Source organism: Pleurodeles waltl, chromosome 1_2 (assembly GCF_031143425.1).
Source record: "Pleurodeles waltl isolate 20211129_DDA chromosome 1_2, aPleWal1.hap1.20221129, whole genome shotgun sequence".
NCBI lineage: Eukaryota > Metazoa > Chordata > Amphibia > Caudata > Salamandridae > Pleurodeles > Pleurodeles waltl.
This window is the reverse complement of record NC_090437.1, coordinates 402,861,454-402,888,080: the sequence shown is the minus strand read 5'-3', so window position 1 is coordinate 402,888,080 and position 26,627 is coordinate 402,861,454. Positions and strand designations below refer to the sequence as shown.

At 42.7% G+C, this 26,627-nt stretch overlaps 1 protein-coding gene across 5 annotated transcripts in view; it reads left to right on the top strand.

Moving 5' to 3' along the window:
• Positions 1–26,627, top strand: part of LOC138300566 (uncharacterized) — a 960,785-nt gene that overhangs the window by 55,990 nt on the left and 878,168 nt on the right. For 2 of the 5 annotated variants that reach the window (XM_069240153.1, XM_069240126.1), the window contains exon 2: positions 8,007–8,189. The exons of the other annotated variants lie outside the window; for them this stretch is intronic. The gene's annotated coding sequence lies outside the window, so the exon portion shown is untranslated. The remainder of the gene's footprint in view (positions 1–8,006; positions 8,190–26,627) is intronic. 5 annotated transcript variants of the gene reach the window in all.

Below are 26,627 nucleotides of genomic sequence, written 5' to 3'. Positions count from 1 at the left end.
GGAAAGTGAGGGCCTGATTTATACTTTTCTAGTACCACATTTGCGTCATTTTTTTTACGCAAAAGCTCCACAAACTTACAAAATTCAATGATATTTTGTAAGTTTGCACCACTTTTACATAAAACAATTATGCAAATACTGCGCTAAAAAAGTATAAATCGGGCCCTTAGTGTGTGACACAAATTCCTTTATTGACTTCTGACAGTGCCTGATGATACACATTTTTAGGAAGCACGCGAAAAAGAAGGTTGTGTAATTGATTTTGCTGTTGTCAAAACACACCCTCTTATTTATAACCAGGTATGACAAAGCGGGCTCAACTTTAAAAAGTTACTGTCTTATCAATGCTTATTTGCAAAGCATGGTGAAAAATATTAAAGTAGAAATGCTGGACTTGTTGAGAAGTACATGTTCCAAGAGGCCCAACACTGGCTGATGGTACATGCACCTTTTTGGGCAGAAATTTTAAATGGCTTTCTTTTCAAAAAGAAAAAGTATAGATTAGTATGTGAGCGCCAAAAAAAAGTGAGTAGGCCTGCAATAATGTGCTGTTACTAACTTGGTACATTAAAAGCCTTTTCTTCAGAAGAAAAAAAACCCAAGCTTGAGTTAGAGCTATTGGCGCTTTAAATTCATAACTAGACTTTTCTTGGCTCATAATTGGTCAACCATGCCTCATAATTTGGTCTTTGTGTGTCACATAATTCCAGTGACCCTGCATGTAACTAAAGCATTTCCATTTACCTTCTTCCTCTATCTGCAGCCATAAATGAAAGTGTTGCCATTTAGTTTCCTAATTTAAATCTGCCATGCTAATTCCAATAGAATACCACTTTCACCACCCCATGTCAGAGTTTCTGGCTGACTAACACATTTCTCAAAAAAAAGATAGCCATGGAGGAGTAACAAGAGAAATAAACTAGAAGGGTCACCCAAACATATCAAGAGTGTCCAAACAGTCATAGTGTAATAAGGATGTTAAATTGGCCTGAATCATGGTCATAATTGCAATAAGGAGCGATTAATAAAAATTTACAATTATGATATAAACCCAATAAAAGAAATAAAGGTTTGGTATTAGACTGTAATGTTCAGACCAGCCCCTAGTTAGACACATGGTCATGTTGCCATACAGGTAGTTCATAGAGGGCATAACCACATGAAAAGAAAATGACTGAAAGTATTGCAGTGTAACCAACGCTTAATTTCTAAAAAAGAAAAATGTGACGGTGCCCAAAGCCCTTCTCCTAAACATGCGGCTCCTGCAATTAAATGTGCGAAGACGGAATACTGAGGCAGGTTAATCATGAAGCCATCTTCGGCCTCTTCATTCCATTTCAAGCCACTCCCTGTCCCTTCAGCTCACTCTTGCAGCTTTCTGATTTCTCTCACTGTGACACTTTTTTGTTTTTCTCTTCCTCCGTCTTTCCAATATGTGTCTTTTGCTCGCAGTAAATGCTTGAGGCAGAAAAATAAGTGCCAGCCTTCAAAAGTAAGTGCCGGTCCTCCATACCAGAAACAACAAGCACAAATTAAGCACTGAGTGTAACCATATACGAAGCCCGTAGAGGATGTAGTGCATTACACATTTTCAGGGCTAGCAGGCCTACTGCAATGATATTACAAACAAGATGCTTAAAACACAAACTACTCTCAGCTGTAAAACAAAAGTTCCAGCTATGAGAGAGGTTAAAAAGACACTGAATGGAGTGGGAGGGTTATTATTTTGGTGTACCCACTAACCTAGTGTGGGGATCCAGAGACGATCTCAACAGAAAAAGCAGGTTGTGGTGAACGTTTTGAAGGTGGTCTCATTGTCCTAAAACCACAACAGGCTGAGTTATGTTCAAAAATTATTTGTAAAAGAATGGGAATTTGTAAAAGAATTTTTACAAAACTGTTTACAAAAATGTTTACCAATTTGTTTTTTACAAAAAATGCTTTTTTATTTTTTTTTGTTTAAAAAATGGGACTTTGTAAAAGATTGGGATAGTAAATTATGAGACAACACAGTGCAGTAAAAGTTGTAGTATGTTGACTATAATGCTCAGAACACCCCAATAAAATTTAATTCAAAGAAACGTGATGATATAACCATATAATTAGCTTTTAGAGAGCATAACCACATGAAAATAAAATGGCACAAAGTAATGTAGTACAGTCACATATTTAGCCTCTAGAAAGAGGCGCATTTTTCATATTTTGAGACCTAGCTGCCTTACTGCACTACTAAAGCCCTTAGAACACAAACTAGTCCAAGCTATAAAACAAAAGTTCCAGCCAAAAGAGTTTTTTAAATAATAATAATAAAATTTAAAAAAAGACTGAATGGTGGGAGAGCTTATTATGTTGGGGTCCCCAGTAACCTAGTGTGGGGACACAGAGATGATATAAACAGAAAGAGTGCCCCATGCTCAACGTTTTGGCAGTGGTCCCATTGTCCTAGGACCACCAAAGGCTGAGTTATGGGAAAAAATGTTTTGAAAAAGAATGCTTGCAAAGCATTATGGGATGACTTTTCCCGAGTGCAGTGAATATTGTAGTATGGGCTCTCCTGCTGTGTCAGAGGAGCTGCTTTGTGGATTTCTGTGTTTTTCTGTAAAGCATTTATCAATTATAAGTGTTTTTTGGAAATCTATGGAGCATGAAGGGGAGAGCCAAAAGAAATGACTCTAAATAGGTAACAGTGTGAGCACTGCAACCAGCGCGCCAATGTCACCAATGGAGTTTGCGCTGTTGGTGCTGTGAGCACTGTGAGGGCCATGGGTGTCATGGAGCACCAAGGGGAAAGACAGAAGAAAAAATAGTTCACCCACACTGAAGTATAGTGCCAATTGTGCAATTATCCATGTAACAGATTCAGTCTGCAGGGCAGTAAGAAATTTGCACCAAGGCGGGACAAACATAAAGCAACTAGCAACAACATCAAGGGATTTTTGAAAGGAAAGCCCACGAACAAGTGAAAGTGATGGGCGTGCGGTTGTCATGGTTAAAAGCCCACAATACTTATAACAGGTCAAAGCACTTGTGCGCTCGACCTAAAAAGGGTGAGGGATTAAAAAGCAATTGTGTGGAGCTACAGGAGTTTTGGTGACAAAAAGCTACAGAGGAGAATAGAAAGATGACAGGAACTGGTGGGGAATGGAAAGCAAAATAGAGTGGGATGTTTGGCAGAGCAGCAGAGGTGCAAAAGGCAACAGAAGAGTGGGGAAGGGAGGCAAAGCAATGGAAGAAACGTGGACAAACTCACTCAGTGTAAGAAATAGAGAGGAAGGAAAGCAACTGAGTAGTGTTGGGTGCGTGAGCGACGGAGGTAAGGTGGGGAAAGTAGCATGCACAGAAGAAAAGAAACAAAATGCAAAGCAATACAAGTGCAAAGGAAGAGAGAAAGAATATGGCCCATATTTATACCATCTTAGCGCCGCTTTTGTGTCATTTTTTTATGTAAAAGAGGTGCAAACTTACAAAATACAACTGTATTTTGTAAGTTTGCGCCGCTTTTGCATCAAAAAGCGGCACAAATGCGGCGCTAAAAAAGTATAAATATGGGCCCATGTGTTCTAGCTGTGTGCGGAAAAAAGACAATGTAGTTCAATGATTGTAAAAAGTGTAAAGATGTAGGGCATCCACTCTGAATTGCTGTAAATCAGCTGTGCTTCAGGTGAAAGACGAACACAAAAAGAGGAAGTTATCAAATAATAAACAAAGAAATTAGGTTAACATTAAAAGCAATCAATATTAAGCAATTAGCTGACCCAAAACCCACATTAGGTATTGGACAATCTACACAATAGTCTTCTGACCTTTTTGGAAGGCCAGATCTTAAAGAGCTCTTGTTGCCTTCTTCCATATACTTCTTAATCGCTCCAGTATAGGATGAAGGGAAGTGTTAATTTTGTAGAAGCTTTTATCCAGGACTAGGAGTACAAATCTTCTGCCCATTCATTAAACTGAGTTTCAGCAACACTGTTTTATTGAAGGCAACCCGAGTGCTCTCTATTATTAATCCATCACTCAGTCCATGTGAAAGGGCCCTTATTGTAAACCTCATTCACTGTTTTTTAAGACAGACTTTGTGTAGATTTTAGCTAACTTTGAGTAAAATTAACAAAATGGGGAATTCTGTGTTAAGGTTGAATTTGCAGCCTCTGTCACTTCCACTGGAAAAAAACTATAACTGTAAAAGGTCTCTGAATGGGCACGCCTTGGGACCCCTGCTTTTTAACCTTCATATTGTGGACCTAGGTTTACCCTTGAGCAAATTCACAAGATCAACCTTGGAAATTCTGTCATATGTCTATGATACTGTCATACTGAAAAGGACTGCGTTGGCTGACAGAGGGCTGTAGTAGCATTGAGTGTGTATTGCTCAGCTAATAAACTTACAGTTACTGTAGGTAGGACGAATGGTGATAATTTTTTGTCATAGGCGTATGAAAGCAGGGTGATGGCACTTGGCAAGTATGGTGCTAGAATGGTCTATGCATATGAATATATATGGTTTGAAGATAATGGCAATATTTTAATCAGTATTCGGTATCCCTTAAAACAAAAGCAAACGCTTTGATATCCGATTTTTTAAATATTTCAGTAAATATCTCACTGGCCCTAATGTCTGCATTAACTCGGTAAAGCTTGTGCCTGCATTGAGCTGTGGATAAGTTGTATTTTCATATAAATGTAGACAAGGCACGACGTTCCAAGATTTTGTATGTCGCCTTCTTTTTGTTTTCTATCTTGCTAAAATGCAAGGCCTTAGTTCACCTAGAGTTTACTATACAAAATTAGGTCTGCTGCTTTGAAGTCAGGTACATGGATTGATTAATTCTTAGTGAATGTTTGTATGGTCATTGCTGCCAGATTTTTTCAAGGCACCGTGACCCTTTTTTGTGCTTTGTCCAGAAAACCGGAGGCTGCTTGTGGCCATGGAGTAATAGTAAATTGATATTCTTCACAGATCTTTTGTGTATGTTAGTGATACTTAAGCTGAGAGTTGGGTTTGGAATCAAACCCTAAAAGAAAATGTGGTGGGATGAGTAGGAGGATTTTATGTTTAATTTTGGATTTCCATAGACTGCATTGTGACCCACATTGGGGCCTCCGGGTTTTTTTGTTAAGTTATTTTTTTTCAGTGTTGGGATGTAAGTCAGCAGTCCCGAAGTTATTGTACTATTATATACAAATCTTTATAAAACACATACATAACTAAGGGAAATAGTGTTGTGTTAAATGAGTGGCCAAGTTATCAGTTAGACTGTACCTTTATATGAGATTAATTAAGGCGATAAGAGGCCTTGTGTTCCGGTGCTATGGGTGGTAATGAAAAAGTGTTAGTTTATGTCTTGGAGGGTGAATACTTCCAGCAGGGAAGCAGTTAGGTAAAATCAGACGGATAAATATTTGTGCACTGGATTTTGTGATTATCAGTTCAGCTGATAGAGTAAGTGGTTTTGAGGGTTGGAGGCTATCTAGTGAACCTTTTAAGAGGTGACATAGCAAGCAAATGATTGCAGTGTAACAAGTCGTGGAGCTTCAGAGCATGTGGGTGCTCTCCTGCGCAGTTGTTAAACATGTTTCTTCTCCACCCACATTAGAACTAGAAGTGCAGGTGCTGCTAAAAAGAGAAAGTGCCTCTTTATACGTTTCTTGATATGACAGCTTCTTTTGGAGATGTTTTGTTCTAGTCTTGCTTGCGGTGCAGACTTCACCAGCCAGTTGGAATGGTGAGACAACCAGAACTAAGATCATGAATAGTCACAATAAAGGTCCTTTTTAGGGCTTGCCCTGTCATTTGCGAGAGATATTGTGTACAAGGGGCATGGAGACTGCCTATTGCTTACTATTCATTGGCTTCATTGCCACTTCTATTTGCTGCCTCCTAATTAGACAGCATTTGCCAGCTTTTCTTCCTCTTTTTAATGAAACAAGTTGTGGGGCTTCAGATCATGTGGGTATTCTCCTTTGAAGTTGTTAAGCATGTTACTTCTCAATTCACATTAGAACTAGAAGTACAGGTGCTCACATTATGTCGCTTCATTAGTTTCCTAACATGACAATTTCTTTTGGAGAATCCTTGTCCCAGTCTTGCCTCCAGTGCAGACTTCATCAGCCAGTTGGAATGGTGAGACAACCAGAACTAAGATTATGGATAGTCACAATAAAGGTCCTTTTTAGATCTTGCCTAGGACAGTGTATGCGTTATTGCTTGTGAGAGATATTGTGTACAACAAGGGGCATAGAGACTGCTCATGGCTTACAGTCCATTGGCTTCATTGTCATACTTATTTGTTGCCTCCTAATTAGACAGCATGTGTCAGCTTCACTTCCTATTCTTTTGCCTGGAGCATGGGCCAAGAACTGATTGCTTCATCTTGATTACTGTCCTGCTGCTCGTGCTGTGACTGAGGTACTATTTTCTTCATCTCATGTCATATTTGTCCAACTTGCTTCTTCCCCTCCCAATCCCCTTGTCCGTGTCCCCTTTCACCACCTTGTCCATGTTTCTTCTTTCCCTCCCACCCTCACTGTTGATAGTGTTCTTCCCTGCTACACCCCACCCTCTACTGTTCTGTTGTTTGTCTTGCTCCCTGTAGTCTATCCCTCACCTTCTTGTTGTTTGTGTTGCTTCTTCTCTCCCACCTTCAGCCACCTGTTGTCTGTGTTGCTCCCATCCGCTAACTACAAAAAGAAAAAAAGTGCTATGATACAGCCAATGCTGAATGCATGATAGTTCTTTTTTCCAACATTTAGCATGCTTCACAGCAGCCACATTTCTCTATAACATGCTAAAATACATTGATTTGCAAAGCCAATAGTTTTCACATAGATTAGACTTATTAGCTTTGCCAAAGATTGTTTCCGTGCAGTATGGACCAGTTAGGAGTTGCATGGACACATGAGCCATGCCATGCTTCTTGCTATATTGAGCATAATATGCTTGCAAACTGTCTGTGTTAGTTGGTAATTGCTCCCCTTCGTCTCTGTGGATCAGACGTATGACAAGCATTAGGAGTTTTGTTTCATGGGTGCATCACTCCTTACCCTTCATAAGGGCCCAGTGGTAGCTATGGCTGTGTTCATAGAAACAGATTTTCAGTCTGCTGCAAAGATCTTAAATAGTCCTGTATGTCTTTTGTTGTGATTTGTAAAGCACTTTGTGACTGTAATTTTAATTATGGCAAGGAATGTCTTGGTAGATGGAGCATTTTTGAGGGATGCATCAAAAAGTATTTTTTTAAAGGCTATACTGTTAGCTTTGTTGCAGATAGTTCTGTAGCATAGGTCATTGAATTGAAAAATAGCTTCCTTTAAAGCTGCAATTTGTAGGATGTGGTCTTTGTTGTAAGAGGGCAAGGAGGATTTTTAAATAAATCATTTTAGGTTGTTGTTGCAATTGACGTTCTTTCAATTGATGCATTTGAGTTTGCTTCAGAGGTCTTAGGGGTGATACATTTTTTTGTATTAATAATTTAATGTATTTTTAAGTTCAGTCTATTCTTTTCTATGAATTTGTTCGTAAAATGGCAGCTCATGTCTTCTCTAAAGGCAAATTCATGCATTTGGACTACTTTACCTAACATTTTTTTTCACCTTTGTTTGAAGTATTTTGCAAAGTTGGAGAGTTCAAATGATCTTGCTTCATGGATGGTTTTGACTTTTGCTCATCTTCCAATCTGGTTACTGTGAGCAAATGGCGTGTTGGTTGACAGGGGTGTGAGCCTTGGTCAAGCAACAGCCACAATCCCTGGCAGGGAGAATCACAAAAGGTCACTAAATCAGCCTGTGCTGAACTCTGGGTAGCTTGTACAGAAAGCAGTCAGGCTTAACTTAGAGGCCATTTGCAAAGTACTTATGCAGCACATGAGTAGTCATAAAGTGAAAACACAACAAAAAAAATTGCACACCAATTTAGAAAAATATGATGCATTTTAATAAAACATTTGACACCAAAACAACAAAAATGCAATTATTAAAACTGGAATCATTAATTTGACTTTTTTTTTTAGTAAACACTAGCACCTAAAAGATCAAAGCAACAAAAGCAGACATCTAGTCATGTGAGAAGTGGTCAAAGTAAAAAAGAACGGCTGACTGCGATGGAGTGCGAATTGGATAAAAGAAGTGGATTGGGCCGGGCAGTGCTTACCTTTGGACACAGAAGAATTATCAAGAAAAAAAGTTCTGAAAAGGTAAAGTTCAGTGGATCAAGGCTACAGGCCGTCTCTGATGAGGAGATGTCATCATCAGGGAGTCTCTGGATGAAGATTTCTGCTTTCAGACTTAGTCACTTTTATGGAGTTGAAAATTTCCAGTGAACAAGACAGGAGATTGGAGCTGAAGTCAGTGCCAGGAGGTTGTCTAAACTTTTGACGACAGACCCTTTAACTGGATTTGTTGCTGTGGAGAAGAATGTAGAGTGAGCAGCCATTACTTCTGCCGACCGGCTATGCACCTTGGGGGCGTCCCTCAGTTCTCAGAGCAGGTTTTAGCCAAAAATGTCCTGTCCCAAGTTTTGGATTTTGGCTATCTGGACACCTTTAGCACAACAATCAAGGGTCCAGAACTGGTGGGACACCACTTGGGGGTTCAGGAGTCACTCAGGCTGGGTCCAGGTGCAGGTTCAAGAGGGAGGGAGGCTTATATGTCCCTGTGGCTCTGAACAGGAGGCCTACAAGCTAGCCCTTAGAGTCACTGGTAGTCCTGTGTTCTAATGAAGATGCAGGGCCCAAACAGCAGGGCTGGCCTCACAGGGTTCAAGGCAGGCTCCAGGTAGCAAGGCAGTCATCTCAGGTGCAACAAAGTAGTCTTGTGGAGTACACAGCAGGTCACAGCCATAGGCAGTCCTCTGAGAGTCCTTCCTAGGTATAGAAAGTGAACTGAAGAGTGGGTCTGAGGGCCCTATTTTTACACCTGCTGCCCTCTTTAAAGCTGGTGAAGTTTCTAGAAGTTTCTCTTTAAAGTGCTTACCTTGGAATTTCCTGACTCCCCTGCCCTGAATCCAAGCTGACTGCAGAGACAAGCCCTTTGTGTGAAGGCAAAGCATAGCCTGTTCAGTTGCAAGTGGGCCATGCATATCTCCACCCTCCATCCTGCCAGCAGATGGCCTATTTTGGCACACCTGATCCCTCTATTGTGTGACTGTCTGGGAGAAATTCACAAAAAATACCTGCCAGTTACTACTAGTCATGTGACCAAGGGAAGGCTACAGGCACCAAGTGGCTAAAGGCGGGAAAATGCAAACTTTCTGAAAGTGGCATTTTTCAAAATTGTAATTTAAAATCCGACTTTAACATTAAAGATAATTTCTAATTACAATTTCATAGATACCAAACATAAAAGGCTAATATGTCTGTGATCAAACGTTAGCACTTATTAAATGTAATAAGCAGCCCAATGTTATCCCAAGAGACAGGTAGGCCTCACAGTAGTGAAAAACAAATGTAGGAGTTTTTCACTACCAGGAGATGGAAAACTTAAAAGTACATATCCAGCCTTTTAATTTCATTGCACCCGGCCTACCTAGGACCTACCTTAGGGGTAACTTATATGCAATAAAAGGAAACTTTAAGGCTTGGAAGCGGGTTATATTGCAAAGTCGAATTGTCAGTATGATGCAGTGGCAGACCCTAGGCATGTTTTAAGGGGCTGCTTAAACATGTGGCAGAAGACGTGCTGCAGGCCCACCAGTAGCATTCAATTTACAGACTCTCTTTATATGATACACCACTCTACCAGGGATGTATAAGTAAATTAAATATGCCAACCAGGTGTAAGCCAATCTTAACATATTTAAAGGAAAGAGCACAAGCACTACAGCACTGGTTAGGAGTGGTAAAGAGTCCTAAGGCAAACAAAAATGAATTCAGCAAAAAATGAAAGAGGCAAACAGTTTAGGGGTGACCTCGGAGGGAGGGCCAGGTGAACAGTTACTAATCAGTTATGAATCTGAAGAAACATATATGCTCATGAAGGACAGCTTTTGGAGTTATGTTCTCTAAGTACCTCCACCTAGTAACAACATTCCTTCACCTTGGCCATTTGAGGTTCTGTTTGGTGATCAGCGCTAGTGAAAAAATGCAGGCAGGACAAGTCCTAGTCAAGGTAGTACCATTAAAAAAAAGTTGTGATGCACAAGGCTGTAATATCGGATTTATAAAGCCTATGTGGCTAGCTCTTTTTTCATGACAGGCAAGTAGACACCAATATCCAGGAATGCAATTTTGTCAATACAATTAAATCATTTAGTTATTCTCTCCTTTAAAAGCTAAAACCCAATACTTGAAATTGAGGTTTGAGAGGTTTCTATGAAGTTCACCGTAATGTCCACAAATAATAAAATGCACAGTAGTTCCCAGAAGAGGAGCCAGAAATTGAAAAGACATAAAGCTGTAGAGCCTTGCACAAGGGGCAACCCTAATAGCACTTTAAGTATGTTAAATTTTTTGTTACAATGCTGTCTGATTTAGCTGCCTGCAGCAAGACCGCTTAAATACTGTCTGTAAGAAATTGGAATATTATTTGGGATGGATATCTACCCATCTCATGGAACAATCGCTGCCCTAATCAAGGTGAACCATTAACCTGAGCTCAAAATCCTGTTTTCTATGACACAGAGCAGACAGGCTTAACTTAGGGCAATGAGTAAATAATTATGCAGTACCAAAAGAGTAATAAAGTCAAAATGCAACACAATTATAACCCCAAACTAAATTAGAAAAATAGAGTATAATTTAATAAAAATAAATGACACCAAAATGACAAAAATTCCAATAAGGGAACTTAAGATACACATTTTTAAGGTTTTAAGTAGGAATAGTGCCAAGAAGCGCAAAGTGCCAGTGATAGCCAATGCTCTCAGTAGAACTGGAACCTAAGTGCAATTTGATGCTGACTGCACTGGAATGCGGACCAGTATACACTAACCAAATTCATACTGGTCAAAGATATTACCTTCAGAGTTTAGTCCTTGCAGTCCCAATCCACCAAGTAAATACACTTCTAAAGCCCCCTAGGACCTCAGGTGAGACACAGAGAGACTCACAGGGTGTCAGGCAGAGGCCAAACAGCATGGTCCAGTCCAGGTCCATTGCCAGTGGTCAGCTGGGCAGTTGCAGGTTTCGGCCTCCTGTAGTTTGTTGTGTCCATGTAGGTTTACATGTTAGCCTTATCCTTATGACCCTTGGGGCCCATTTCTTTATTCTGGGTACAAGATGGAGCAGGGTTCAGTCCTCCAGGGCTCCTCTCAGGTTACAGGCAGCAGGTCCAGCACTCTTCTGTTCTTCCTGAAGTCCAGGAGTGTCCTAAAGTGGGTGCCTTAATACTCCACATTTAAGCCTAGCATACGTTAGTGGGTGGAAATGACTCCTCGGCATGCCCTAGCCAACGGGGTAAAGGTTCCCTGGGCCAACCCAACCCAACCTAACCCACTTTGGCCAATTTCAAGATGATGTAAGTCTTTGGCTGCACTAAACTTGGGCTTTAAAACCTATGGTGCAGTAAACTAAGGTAATCTTTGTGTCCTCCCCCAGTGAAACACTAAGATCCAATTTGGGCAATCACTGTACTCCCTATAAACTTAGAGACAGAACTACTTGCTGAGCTCTACCCAAGGACTCGGGAAGAGCAAATCACATATGTCTGGGGCTAAATAATAAAAGATTTGAAGAAATGAACGCTTATCATGATACAAAACTGAAATATTGGAAGAAAAGAATAGTTATCAAGCTTTGCTTCAGTGGACAAACTACAACTGTGCAAAACATATACCACAATGCCTAGAAAATGCACTGGGAGTGCTACTGAGTCGTGTTACACTTGAAACCTACAGTATAGCTGAAGGTTATTGCTGAGTGCCAGTCCTGCTTTTAGTGCTGCTAAATGGAGGCTTCTGCTTTTTACATAAAATGGTTCCTGGGGCTAATGGATGTGAACCAGAGGGAGATTACCTTTGCAGTAGCATGCTGCGTGATAAAAAGTTAGGAAGGGACTGGCCTTTAAATATTATGCTGCAAAGAAGCTTAGCAATCAGTACCTACTCTGCTCTACCGAAGAGCTCATGAAAAATGAACCACATGTGCCAAGGATTAAGAAAATGAAAGATTTGAAGAAATTAATAGTTATCATGCAAAAAATTAATATTGAATGAAATTAATAGTAATCAAGCTTTGCTTCACTGGATAATCTGCAACTTTGAAAAAGATAAACCACATTGACCAGAATGCACTGGGTGGGGTACTGAGTCGTGTTTCTCTGGAAACCCATAGCTGAAAGCTATTGAGTGCTAGTCCTGTCTTGAGTGCCACATGGAGGCTTCTGCTTAATACAAATAACGCTCACACTAAAACTAATACCATAAATAACACTCAGCAATCTGCTTAAAAATACCCTTTACTGCTAGTCCATACAAGCAGATCCCTTTATCACCTCTCCCTTTATCCGTAGCCTCCAGAGTGCCATACATTTTAAAATAAATATTTCAGAATGGACAACCCAGGGCAACAACCCGCTAAGTGGACTATTAATATAAGAAATATTGTGTAGGGACCTGCAGAGCTGCTCAAAGCTGCCAGTCTCCTGAAAACAGTAAAGTGAGTGTGTGCCTCTCACTCTTCTTCATCCATCTCGTTGCTAAACGCTGCATCATGTAAAATGCCAATTGAACCATGGTGGTCCTCTACACAAAAAACTGAAACACTTCCCAAATAGGATCAAAATAAGGGCAACACACTTGTAGGGAAGTGGGCTGGCTATTACTAGGTGGAGGTATGTACCTTCAGCTAGTAATGATACTATAATCACTAAAAAGGTCCAGTCATGTCTCAATAAATTAATTCGTGCTCAACCGTTGGTAGCTTGGCAACATTCAGTCATGCTTAACTTAGGAGACAGTTAACTGTAAATTGTTTAGAATGACCAAAACAGTAAATAAGAAAAAGACCCAGTGCATTAGAAATCCAACATCAATCTATAACAAGCATTTGCAATACAATAGGTCTCACATTTGTTAGAGTTAGAACTATTGGCATTGTTAATGATAATGTTTTTTAGTTATGTGTTTTGTTGTGTATTATATATATATGGTGGGTAAATATAGTTATGTGTACTGTTGTAATAGTTAGTTGTTGATTTGTGGAATTGTGTGTTGTTTGGCATATTTGTGTAATAGCATTTAGGGCCCGATTCATACTTTTTGATGCAAAACTGCTCTAACGCAGTTTTGCGTCAAAAAGGTTAGCGCTAACGCCATTTTTTAATGCCACTTGGCTGTCAAATTTATACTTTGACGCTGGGTGGTGCTAAAAACAGTTGAGTCATTTTTCTCCCCCGTTAACCATTGCACCTTGTCGTAAGGCAAAATGATGTTAACGGAGGAAAACTTACTCTACTCAGGTTTACGACATGGAAACACAGCGCAAAGCAGAAATGCACCATTTTTGCCCGCAATATTGTCAAAAAGAGATGCAAACTGAGCAAACAGTGCAAAGGAGCCCGAAAATGGAACCCAGAAGCCAGGAGAGAGCCCAGGGAGACCCCAGCCAACCAGGAACCAGCCAGCAAGTCACAGACAAGACTCAGGGGAGGGAGAAGAAAAAGCAGAGGAGCACGAAATACTGGTGAGAGAGGTGACGGAGCATCAAAATCACCTATTCGTCACCTCCAAATTGCCAATTGGAAGGAGAGAGGCAATCTGGCAGCAGATTGTGGATAACAGGGACAACAGTATGGCAGAGGTTAGGAGAACAGTGACTGAGTGCAAGAAACAATGGCATGATTGCAAGAGAAGGACCAAGGAAAAAATGGCACGGAACAGGAAGGCAGCACTGCAAACTGGAGGTGGGAGTCCAGAACCGCAAGAGGACTTGGATGAGATGGAGGAGATGGTTGCAGAGGTCATCCTGGAAGAAATCGTCACAGGGATACAAGGACAGGACAGTGCAGAATACCAGGAAACACCACAAAGGCAGAGTAAGTTACAGGGGGGAAATATATGCTAAAATTTCAACGCTAGAAGGGGGAGGCACATAGGACACACACAATGTATGTCAAAGGAGCGCAGAGGGACACATTGCACAGTAAGCAACTTGCACCATGCCAATGTAAGCTTACCCATGTACCTGCGTCTTGTGAGTGCCATGCACCATTGAAACATACACAACCTGGACATATTGAGAAAACCAGGCCTAAATATCCACATGTACAAATGCAGCACATGGGATGGATGGCAAGTATAATCACAGTGCCACTGGTTGTGATCTCACTAAATCCCTTGCATGTAGTCACATCAACACCACTAACACAACCAAGACCTCAGAGACCAGTCAGTCAACACCGTTCTTGGGCCAACTACATAGTGGCGTCCCTTGCTGTAACATATTGCAACAGCCTTGCCTCATTGCCCAAACGCATGTGTGCCTCAACTCACAGCACACTAGTCATTGGAACTGTCCCAACAGTCCCCAGGCATGTGCTGGTAGCACCACCACACTTAGACAACACATCCACATGAGGCAGCCTTCCCTACATCATCCAGTCAGGGTGTCCCCTGGGTGCATGCAACAATTAACCCAACAGGTGCTGGCGGAATAGCAGGCTGGACTGGAGTCATTGGTAACATGCCATTACCCAGACAAACTAAACTGAAGTTGTGTTCAACCACACATATTGATGCAGAACTGAAATGTGCCAATACACAAAATATATACCACAGATTGCTAATAGTAGGTCACAACGGTCACGGGCTGAGCCCACAACTATTTGGACACAACCATGTCCATCACAATCGAATTGGGAAATAAACACACTCATACAACAGATGGGGTATGGCTTCCACATAATGATGGTTAATTCCACATCACCTGGCGAAGGATGGTGCATGGGCAAGCCAGGTGTTAATACGTCTGCCAGTGCAGTGTACCCACTGCACTTGGCAGTATGAGTCACATGTTGGGATGGTGGCTGGTAATATGTCTGCACATGGTAGCTCTTTGGGGCACACCCTAGACAATTTAGATGGATCAAATGGAGTCAGTGCCAGTTGTGGCCTGCATTGGGTGTAACAGGACACGCTGCACCCAGCTTTGCAAATCAGGCAATGGAAAGGGCAAAGGGCTAAGGTATGGGACACCCTGCACTGCCCATGCCAAGTACATGGGCTGTGCAGGGTTAACCAGGGGCACACCATACCACTTCACCAACAACTATTTCATGGGGGCTACACCACCATGCAAAGGCTGGAGTAAATTTGTATATATACCTGGAGGGTAGTGTCCAACGTATCAGAAGTCTGGTGTCACAGGACTGATGCCATAGCCAGTTCCTCAGGTGCTGGTAACCTGCCATGTCTAGGCCATTGGCCCACGGGGCATTACACATTGACAACAATTGCCACCACCACCTGTGCTGTAGGGGGGGAACAAGTACACAGTGTCAGTCAGGTGCCCCTTGGACTGTTGCGCATGAAATATGAACCTACCATAGGCCCTGACATGAGTACAGCTCCTCAGAATTGGCAATGTCCATAGACACATTTACCATCAGGCACTGTCACAAACAGAACAAAGAACCCCACAGAAATTTCATACCCATATTGGCCATCCCTGAGTTCAAACCTAAGCTTTTGTCACATGAGCTGTACTGTCACCATGCTGCACTCATGTATCATAGTGCAAGGAGGGCTACATTGAGAGGGAGGACATAGGTGTTCAGTAAGGTAAACAACCTAGTCCGACAGGAGTAGAAACAGTACTCTGCCAGGGCCATGAGTGCTATGCAAAGTAGCACACAAACACAATCACAACATGAGGAGACATCAAAGGTAACAAGAGCACAGTGTGGTGACTATGCCATCCCTGGGGTGGTGCAAGGTCTCAGCACAGCATGGGTGTATGTGAGTGAAACATGTAAGACTGGGACAGGTGAAAATTGCCATGTGTGGTGCTGTGGCATGAGCACAGGAACACACATTGCAGGGCAACACCATGCAAATTGATGCAAAGGGAGGGTAGAACAAGATAAGAGACTGTCAAGACACAATAAGGATAGACAACACACTTAGAAGATATGATGTAGACAATTGTGGAAACTGGGCTCCCATTCATGTGACGTGTAGGTTGGGCATAGGGCTATAGACTGCAGCTATGATGTACTGGAACAATCCATGGGAACTAATGGGCGCATCATAGGCCCCTAGCGCCACTGGAGCATCACTTTCAGTGATGCTCCAATGGTACTAAGCACTGCGCTGTATTAACAAGGTAGCGTTAAGATACTTTTTATGGCATTATGTCACCTTGTAAATACAGATCCACCTGATCATGACAGTGTGTGGAAGGTGGTGCAATGGGTGTTGCTGTGGGTGTGAACATGCAGACACCACCTCCAGTCGCAAGGAGGGGAATTTAATTAGCAGACATCCCACAGGCCCCACCTAGCACCCCAAGAGTATGACCTGCCGGCACCAACACAGCAGAGGACTCCAAGGACACATGCACCAGCTTTGAGAGGACAGTGATGCGAGTCCAGCAGGAGCTGGCCAAGAAGGTGCAGGTGGGGATGCAAACAATGGCAGCCAGCCTTGAGGGGAAGCGGACATGCATGGTTACGACAACAGAACAGACTGCAGCCAGCCGACTCACACACTCCCCAATGCGTGGAGCCCAGGAGTGTCTGAGGGACATACCTGCTGCCATGAGGTAGAGGCCACAACAACCGCCCTCCCAAACTGGCAGCAGTGTGCCTGATGACAATAAGGACTCCATGCACTGGGAAGGGTCTCCCTCAGGGCAGACATGGCTGCCTACTACATGGATGTTGCAGCTATACTTAATAGCCAGCAGTTCCTCCTTGCTGCAGGGATGCCATATGTAGTGCCACAGATGGCAGCTGCCGAGAATTGGGAGTCCACATCTGCAACCACTGAGGTGTGTGGCCTCCTCTACCTCCCCACTACCACCATCAAGGGTAGAGGAGGCACAACACACATCAGAGGATGAAGATGTGGAACAGATCATCTTCACCTGTAGGAGTTCCCGGTAGCACCAGCCCATGCCACATGGGCAGTGTTTTCCTTAGTCCTGTGCTTGACGTCATGCCAGTTTTGGCACTCTGACAGATATGCACTCTACCTCAACACACAGTTGACCTCTCTGCTATGGACTGCTATTGTCCCTAAGTTTCCATTTGACAATTTAATGTACTCCTGCACTGAAAGACACTTTACCCAAACATGTCCAGTGACATGTCCCTCAACCCTGGACTTGTGTTGTGTCCCAATTGGATGGATTCCACAAATGGGGTCACAGACCTGGACATACGTTGCACTGTTACACTTGAAAATAAACACCACCTACACAACCAGCATGGTTATGTATGTTGTGACAGTTCTACTATGCCTAGTGTTTGTGATGTGTTTAACATGTCTCAAGTCACAGAGTGTCATTACAAGAGTGCATGTATATGTGGGCACATATCTATGCACGTGCTACCTACATGTTGTACGTTGATGTTGGCCTCATCTCCTACAATCAAATCACTGGATATGTGATATATTCTGAAAACATGTATGCTACACCCACTACATACTGCAAGAATGAGTGTGAAACAGTCATTGGGCAATTTTGTCAGCTGGGAGTACCACTAGAACACATTGGTGTGAAACAGAGGGACTCAAACTCATCCATTATTGCCACTGGTCAGTTTAGCAGGATAGGAATGATATATAGGCAGTAGTAATATGTCCCACAGTGACCAACATCCCAAAACTAAACACATACAATGTTAGCTGAATTCCCACACCTATCCTGTCCTATACATGGTCAACATAGTCAGCTTGAATGGTGGGAACACTGGATGGCAGGTGCACAGGTAAGTAGATGTGTTGTAGCTGCCAATGTGACAGCTAAGCCATAAGGAGGTGTCAAGAGAGGGCTTTGGATGCAGGACGGAGTTCCCAGGACAATACACAATTTGCACAGTACACCCATGGGAAGACCCTGAGACCCAAGCATATGACACATGAATTAAGGGAGTACCCAATAACATTTATTATGATAAATAAATCAAATAAACAATAATAATTAACACGTATCCTAATCTAACCTATCCTAACTATACAAACCCACAACAGACCCTAACTACTCTATGCTACACTTACCTTACACATTTAACTACACACTCTAAACATTCACCCCTCACCCCCTTAGATCACAGGACACATGCAGGACAACATGCACTAAACTACACATTTACTAACTATGACTAAACAAATATTTTATTTTTATTTTTTTTAAACAAAAATATAAAAGCCACAACATCACCTGCACATAGACCCCCCCTCATAGTAACATCTAAAAAGTAGTAAACTCACCCCAAACCTACTTATCCTAACTAATCCACTAATGTATTTTAACCTACAACAAACCCACTAATGCCCACACAAAAAGAGTAGGGAGGGGAGTCAATTTGGGAAGAGTGGCATAATGTCATTCAGAGGTTGGCCCTTTTGAGTCTTTTTTTTTTATATTCTTGAGGGTCTTGCTATTCTTGGCCACCTCCTGCTCAATAGAATCCAACTTTTGGAGAACCAGTTTTACATCCCTCTGAAGATCTTTTATGGCACTCATGTCGATGGCAACTGATGTGGGTGGCTGTGTCATGCTACTTGTGGGTGCAGCAGCTAGAGCAATGGTGATGCTGGCAGCTGTGAGCCCCTGCACAGCAGTTGTGCTTGGTTTGGCCAGTGTGGGCAGTGTCGGCCCCCCTTGGCTGAATACCTGCCACTCACCAGTGGATCTCTCTGAGCAATAGCGGCGTGGCATCCTCCTGAACACAGATTCCACTGCCAAAATGTGCCTAAAGGGCACTGCCCTTTTCTGAAACGCACGGAGTTGGTCCTCATTCATGTTGGCAGCTGTAAAAATGAGACAGGCAACCATCAGTGTCAGCATTGTGTGGAGTATGTACAGTAAATAAGCTTACTATCAACATCGAATAGCACATGCACTCCTACTCAAAATCCAGATGGTACAATTGCCCTGGTGGATGAAACGACAATGCAGCCTTAGCACCACTTCCCTTACACCATAGCCATCCACAACAAGATTAGGTAACAAACAAATTCAGATGTGCTTAAACTTTGCATCATGTGTGACAATGCTAAGGCGGTGTCAAGTTCACATTGATCAGGGCCACTATTCCTCTTCTTAAGTGTCAAATTTTCAAACATACATCAGCTGAAACTTGATGCTGTTATTGTGAGTATGGGATGATTTTGTTTACCATAAGGGTTCAGTGTTGATAGGTACACATGCAAGCCTGATGAAAAGGACTGTCACCTACACAGTGAGCATCGCATCTACCTGCACATTTGCTGATCCAACCCCCTGTGCCCCAGGCGGTATGGCCATGCAGATCAACATCTCAACTGTCCAGCTCATCCACCAATGCATGCCCACTCATACATGGAGTCAGGGGGTGGACCATAATTTCGGTGATGTCAAAATATGAAGCTGGTATCCATAGGTCTCTCACTTCTACATTCATGTGCCATGTGTGGGCACCCATCAATACCTGATCAGCCAATACCATTCCTCAAACATCCATAACCATGTCTGCACACAATTGTACTTGACCTGCATGCACGCCTATCACATTCCATTTAGTTGTCACGTAGGTGGATTACAAGATAATTGGCACCATGCTACTAGACAAATGCCCGCACATTCCTACATGTACATCACAATACAGGGATGCCCCAATATGTCAAGAAAAAGGTGCATCACTGTGTTGAGTGAATGGTGTGTTCCAGTGCCATTACATACACAATGGTGCACATCTGAGTCACATAAGGAGCTACATGTCATCACCTTGTTTGCACAAAGCTGGCCATGGAGTGCCAGAAGCCTCACAAGATATGACTCTCTGCCCGTGCATGGGGAACCACTTAAATGTGACACATTGTCACCATGCATCCTAATCTGCTTTCTGATCATTTTACTGCTCATCACTCCTAGCATTGGGTGCTGAACACATGACTCACTCACACTAAATACTTCAACAGTTCACAGGACAGACAAAATCACACTTACTGGATACATCTGGGTACTCAAATCTTGCTACTTCACCTAGGATGTAGGGGGAGGTCCACCCAAAATATGTGGATGGAAAACCATGGTTAGTATCACATCACTGGCACTACTAGTGTACAACATATGGCAGTATGTACTATTTCAGAACAGTGAGGTATTCATCCAGGTTGTGGACAGTGCAACAGACACACCACTGCATATTCACAGTGAGACTGTCACCCTGGTGTATGAGAGATATACATCTGCACTCTTACACTCGGCCTGAGACTCATGTAGTGCTAAACCCTGCAACAACCATGTATGGCCAATCTGTAGAAGATGGAACTCCATAGTATGAGAGGGAGTTAGGTGACAGATAATTGACACGACCCTTGTGCTCTGCAAGATAACTGATTCAGGCATTCTGGCTTGTCCTGCAAGTCACACAGAGGTACTTTGTGGAGGACAAGCGGCTAAATAGTTAGTCTGCAATTCACATGCATTGTGTAATCCATGACTGATATGACACAATTGCCTGATTACATCAAATGGCTCATTGCCAGTGTCCCCTAAGGCGGGTATTCCCCCTTTGTAAACATAATGGCAGGGCTGATGTATATGAGACATTATTGCACCATATATGGATTGTCGCACTTAGTTATCACAATCAACTCACAAATGGTATGCTGGCAGTGTTTAACCTTATCATACATGACACAATGCTGAGGTACAGATATTGGCATTGCCCATGAACTGTATGACTTAGTGATGGATGTGCATGACTATCCAAACTTCTGATTTGCATTGGTTAATTGCATTTCATTCTGGTTGCATGCAACCTGTCCACATGCATTACATGCAGCACGCCAACACATCTTCTACTGGCATTCAAGTGCAGTGAACAGTAATTAGTTAGCCAATGGGGTACACACCAACAGGCCCACCAATAATCACAACAAGATGGTCGAGAAGATCCTGCTCCTTGCCCACAAGGTCAGCCCAGCAATGCTTCAGCTGATGGTCACTGCAACTGGTGTTGTACACCCTCTTCAGGTGGTGGAGCACCTTTCCCCACTGCAGTCGCCTTGCCTCCGTACGGTAGCTCTGGATCACATGGCCACCCATCTCTAGCATCAATGCGAGGTAGTGGGCTACCAACCAAATAAAGCCTCCCAGCTCCTCCTCCCCCATTCTGGTCAGCCTCCCCCTGCCAGACATTGCACTGGGGTACAGGTAGAAATAAATGTTAGACAGTACAATGGGAACAAAAGAGTAATGAAAGGAAACTTAACACCAAAAAATTCTATAACCCAACTAACCCACCTATCGAACTAACCCAGACAGACTCCCTGATAGCACAAGTACAAGGAAAAATACACTGAACACAACAAATTCACAGACACTGGGACAAATGACAACAAAATACAACAGTAAACATGAAAGGAGGGACAGCACAAGATAGACTAAATCACAAGAAGACACCACCAACTGCAAAACACAACCACACAGTCAAAAGAGGCACAGACTGTAAAGAGAAAGTGACAGTACACCCACTCTACCATGCCTGTAAACAGGATATTCTATTACATCACTTCCTGTGCCCTTGCGTCACGTTTTCTGTTATACGTGTATTTTTTTGACATATCTGATATTTGTGTGAGTATTTCTGAGGCATTACTTACGTGTGTCTATTTACATTGACGCATAACCTTTATGTGTCGATTTAACAGCAAATCAGCATTGCGGGGAGTGCAAAGGTGGAAAATACGCTAAGGGCCCATGGGTCATGTAGTTTGCGTTTGCGGATATTTCAGATGCATTTGCGTCTTTTTTTTACTCTAATTGTGATTGCGTGATTTTGAGATTTGTTGATTTATGCACCCTGTATCAACATAATGATTGTATGTGCTGTACTGCAGTATGGCATTTTGTGAATGGCCACATGTGGTAGTCCATTGTGCAATGTGATTTGTGTGTTGTGAGAGAACAGGGCTAATTGCAGAGGCCCCCTAACATTTTGCCCCCATGTTTCACTTTTTGCTGGTGTTTTCCTGACTCTGATGGTGCCCTGGGTACTGCTACCCAGTCCCAGGACCTGTGCTCTGTGTAAAATCAGTATGTAAATTAGGCTAATTATAATTGGCTAAGTCTACCTACCTATAAGTCCCTAGTATATGGTAGGGCAGGTAGGTTTAGGGACCCCAGGATAGGTAGTGCACCCATAGGTGCACTGCTGAGGTGCCCAGTGTCATTTTAAAGGCAGGCCTGCCTTGCTGGCTGCTTTTAAATTAAAGTTATATGCAAATTCGACTTTGGAATTAACAGTAATTCCAAAGTCTTAAACTACCTTATATTTACATATAAGTCATCACCCCTAAGGTGTTCCCTATGTGCCTCTAGGGCTGGATGCCATGTAACTATAATCAGGGACCTTATAAAAATAGTTTTATAAGCCCTGGTGAGGTAAAACAGCCAAATCTGTTTTTCCCTCATTGTAGTGAATAGCCTCCATAAGGCTAGAATGGGGAGACTTTATTTTAATTTTTTTTTAAACCTTAAGTAACAGATACAAGAAGTTTGGCATCAAATTAATTGTTATAATAAATCCCACAATTCCCAGTTGTGGGATTTAATATAACTTGTTCAGGTAAAGAGTTTTAAACTTTACCTGAAAAGTTGCCAACTTCAGCCCTGCAGTGTTTTTGCTGATTTGGTCTTATTGGCCAGCCTCTGGCAGCCTGGCCAGGCTGCCTTGATGAGATGTGAAGTGGCCTGGCTCCACACAAAAAGATGTGCCTGGAGGGGGAGATATCCCCTCAGCAGATGGGGAAGAGGAGGGCTGCCAAACTGGTCTTCAAAGGCAGAGAAGGACATTTGGAGCAACACCCTCACATCCTGCAAACCCAGACAATTAGGTGCCCCCTTGATTAGATTAGGAGAGGGCAGGAGAGGGGTGTGTTTAGGATTTTTAGCCACACCAGTGGATGGGCTCAGCCAGATGTAACCTCCACAAATCACTTTCAGCCATGATGGATTTTTGAGGAATGTTGCTCCCTGGGATTGATATTTGCCACACTTTCCAGGAAGTGGTCATTACAGGGGGAAGGACCCTGCTCCTGATTGGAGAACCAGGAGCCCCCTGTTTTTCACCCGGGAACAGAGATAAAACTGGCAGAACTGCACCCACACCTCAGATCCCTATCAGATTCCAACAAGGAAGAACTACAGGAGAAGAAGGACTGCCCTGCTGGACCCCCAACCTGCACCTGGACTCTGCAATTTGGAGGACTACACCAGCTGCACACTTAGGCTCTTAGGCTTCACCACTAAAAGGACTTTACCTGTCTTCTACTGCTTCAAGAAGGGACTCTCTGTTTGCTACAGGTACGTACAAAGGAGCTGCCCAGAGTCCCCTGCATAAGTCCTGCAAGCAGAGCCCAGCAGACCAGCGTCCAGTGGCCATTTGAGGATTCTGACCAGGTGCATTCTGGGAATTGTAGTCCCAACTCCCAAGGAGCAGCTCAGAGATTCTGGAACCTTGGATCAAGTTGTAGATACTTCAAGGACCCAAAAAGGACCTCTGGAAGAAGATCCAGAAGTTTGGAGCAACTCCATAAGTTGAAGAGGTGCATTGTGGGAGTTGTAGTCCGAGCCCCCAAGAGACAAACCAGAGCCTCTGAACCCTTGGCTGGTGCTGTGGACCACTTTCCTGAATCAAAAAACGCCTCTGAAAGTAAGTGTGACAGTGTCACCTCGTGGGTGGCCTGAACTCTGGACTTTGTTCCTTTCCAGTGTGACCTTTTTTTTATCCCTTTGAGCGCTAGTTGCTTCTATGCGCTAGAAAGCATTAATCCTTGAAAAATTCATATCTCCGGTTCCCCTTATCTGAATTTATTAGTTTTGGTGTCATTTTAAAGATAAAAATATAATCTATGTTTATAAATTGATTTTGTTTTTTTAAACAGTTTCCTGTGTTTTATTTAATTACTGTTTTGTGATATTTGAATGCTTTACGCTTTGTCTCCTAAGTTAAGCCTTGTCGCTCGTTGCCAAGCTACCAAGGGTTGAGCTAGGTTTAATTTACTGAGAACTAACTGGACCTAAGTGGAGGTTAGTGGCCTATTGCTCAGTGTAGGTACTTACCTGCCCTTACCAATAACCCATTTTCCAACATGTGTGATTGTTATGTTACACCAATGTGTGTGTTACAGAATCAGCAGCATGCAAATGTATACACGTCATGCATATGTCTTATAGAGCATTACATTTCATGCAACATTTACATCTCAGCGATTGTTGATGATGGCTGATGCTTTCAGATTGGCAACTGTTACGCGACAAATGTCTCCATATGTTGATCTTGAGTATATGGATGACGTGTGTAGACTATGCATATTTCTGACAGGCATACATCTTTGCTACATACTGTGATTGACACACTCTGCCTACCTCCCTACCATTTCATGTATTGAACACAATAGCCAGTTGAAAATCTTAACATTTTGCTTTGTATTACAATAACTTTGTGGTGACATGCCGCCCTAGCTGCATATGTTCTCATCCATTCTGATGTGCATTCCATATACATGTTCGTGTAAAGTGTGAAGTCATGTGTACCCTGTGACATGATTGGGCACCATGACAGTGGCAGGTGTGATTTCCATGGATTTACTGCAAATGCTCCATTTCTCCCATTGCTTGTCATACCTGGGGTAACCATGTTGGGCATTGTCACCAATGATGTCCCCACCTTGTCACACATGCCCCATGTAGCCATTGAAAATCTCACACTGAGTTGTGTTAGTGGTCTGTTCAAACATTACCGTACCACCATATTTTTACATCCACTGCCTCATGCGCGGACCCCTTATTTAGTTCATTTTATGACATGTTGTTGTTGTGTGTGATGTGCTATTGTTATACAAGTTGGCAACATGGATGTAAATTATTTGTAATGGTCCATACACTGTGTCCTTCAGTTAACACATTCAGGTGATGGGGCTAATTGTGATGTGTGTGATGGTAGCAGTTGACTCTTACACTTCACATGTGATGTTGCTACAGTACTCTTCAGATTTGTATTTGTGATATGCTCCCTGAGGTTAGGCTGATAATCCTAAGGTATATGTTGGAGAGATTGAAGACACCAAAGCCAGATTGTGTGGATGAGTGAGATGTTTATTGACAAAATTTACAAGGTGAGTTCCGTGATGATTAAGTGAAGAAGTTCTGTACAATTTGCAGTCTGCGGTGTATACCAGCAACTGTGTTGTGGTCTTCCCCCTCATTTACTTCTCCACCATCCTCCTCCTCCTCCTCAGGCAGGTCATCAACCTGCTCATATAATGGTACGTTCATCCATACATATATGTTGTGCAGGATGGCACAGGTCAATATGATCTTGCAGACTATTTCTGGGGCATATAGGAGGCTGCCTCCTGTGATGACCATGCACCTGAATGTGGACTTCAGGATGCCAAATGTCCTCTCCACAATGGTCCATGTCCTCCGATGTCCCTCATTATATGCCCGCTCTGCTGCTGTGCTTGTGAAATGGGATCATTATCCAAAGCTGTATGCCATAACCCATATCCGCTGCAAAAGATTACAGGTGTAAATCATTGTGAGGACTTGCAAGATGTCAGTCATGTAGCATGGCAGCTGATATTAGGATCTGGTTGTGGCACATATGTATCTGTGTTTTGGTGTAAGTTCCTAACCTTGTGTGATCTTTCCTCAGCACTAGGTTTTTGGACATGACAATCTTGTGTATGGGTCAAGGACCTAGAACACTTGATTTGAATTCCACACTGATAATCATTCTGTATGTACCATGCGTTTTGTAGTGCACTTTTGTATGAGTGTGCTATCAGTAGAGGGGACATGACACATCCTGACAACATAGTTGTGGTGGCAACATGGTGGCACTATGGTGCCTGGACATCCCATCCCTTTTGACATGTGTCATTGCAGATGAGGTGTGACACTTAGGGCCTATGAAATTGGTTAGTGTGAATGCACAACATGTCTCCTAAATTGGCTGCTGTGTCCTGCAACATTTCAACAATGCAAGGATGCCCCATGAGTGAGATGTTACTTGGCACCCCTTTGTTGTCCCCGTGCCAGTTGCACATGTGTAGCTGTGCACCAGTGCTACCTACCCTACACCAGGATACTTGGATATCTGCCATGTGGAGGTAGATGTATCTTTGCAGTACGGTACACCGCCCTGGACATATGCTTTTTTAATGGCCAATTGTCTTTTTCTGTGTGTGCAGCCGTGTGCATCATTAATTTGTGCCACATTCATCTGAGTTCATAGCATCGTCTACCTCCTATTGCAAACTGCATACTACACCCCTGGGGTGGTATTTTTTTGTTGACACTTCCTCAGGTCTTAGGGGACAGTAACATGTAAGTCTGCACCTTCATGCTATGTATCTTGTAGTGAGAGACCTGCAGCGAGAAACATTGCACACCCCTTCCACGCTTACATACAGCATAGGAGAGTGGCCAATTTAGAATGTAGCTTAAAGTAATGGTCATCTGCCAAGATGTACATAC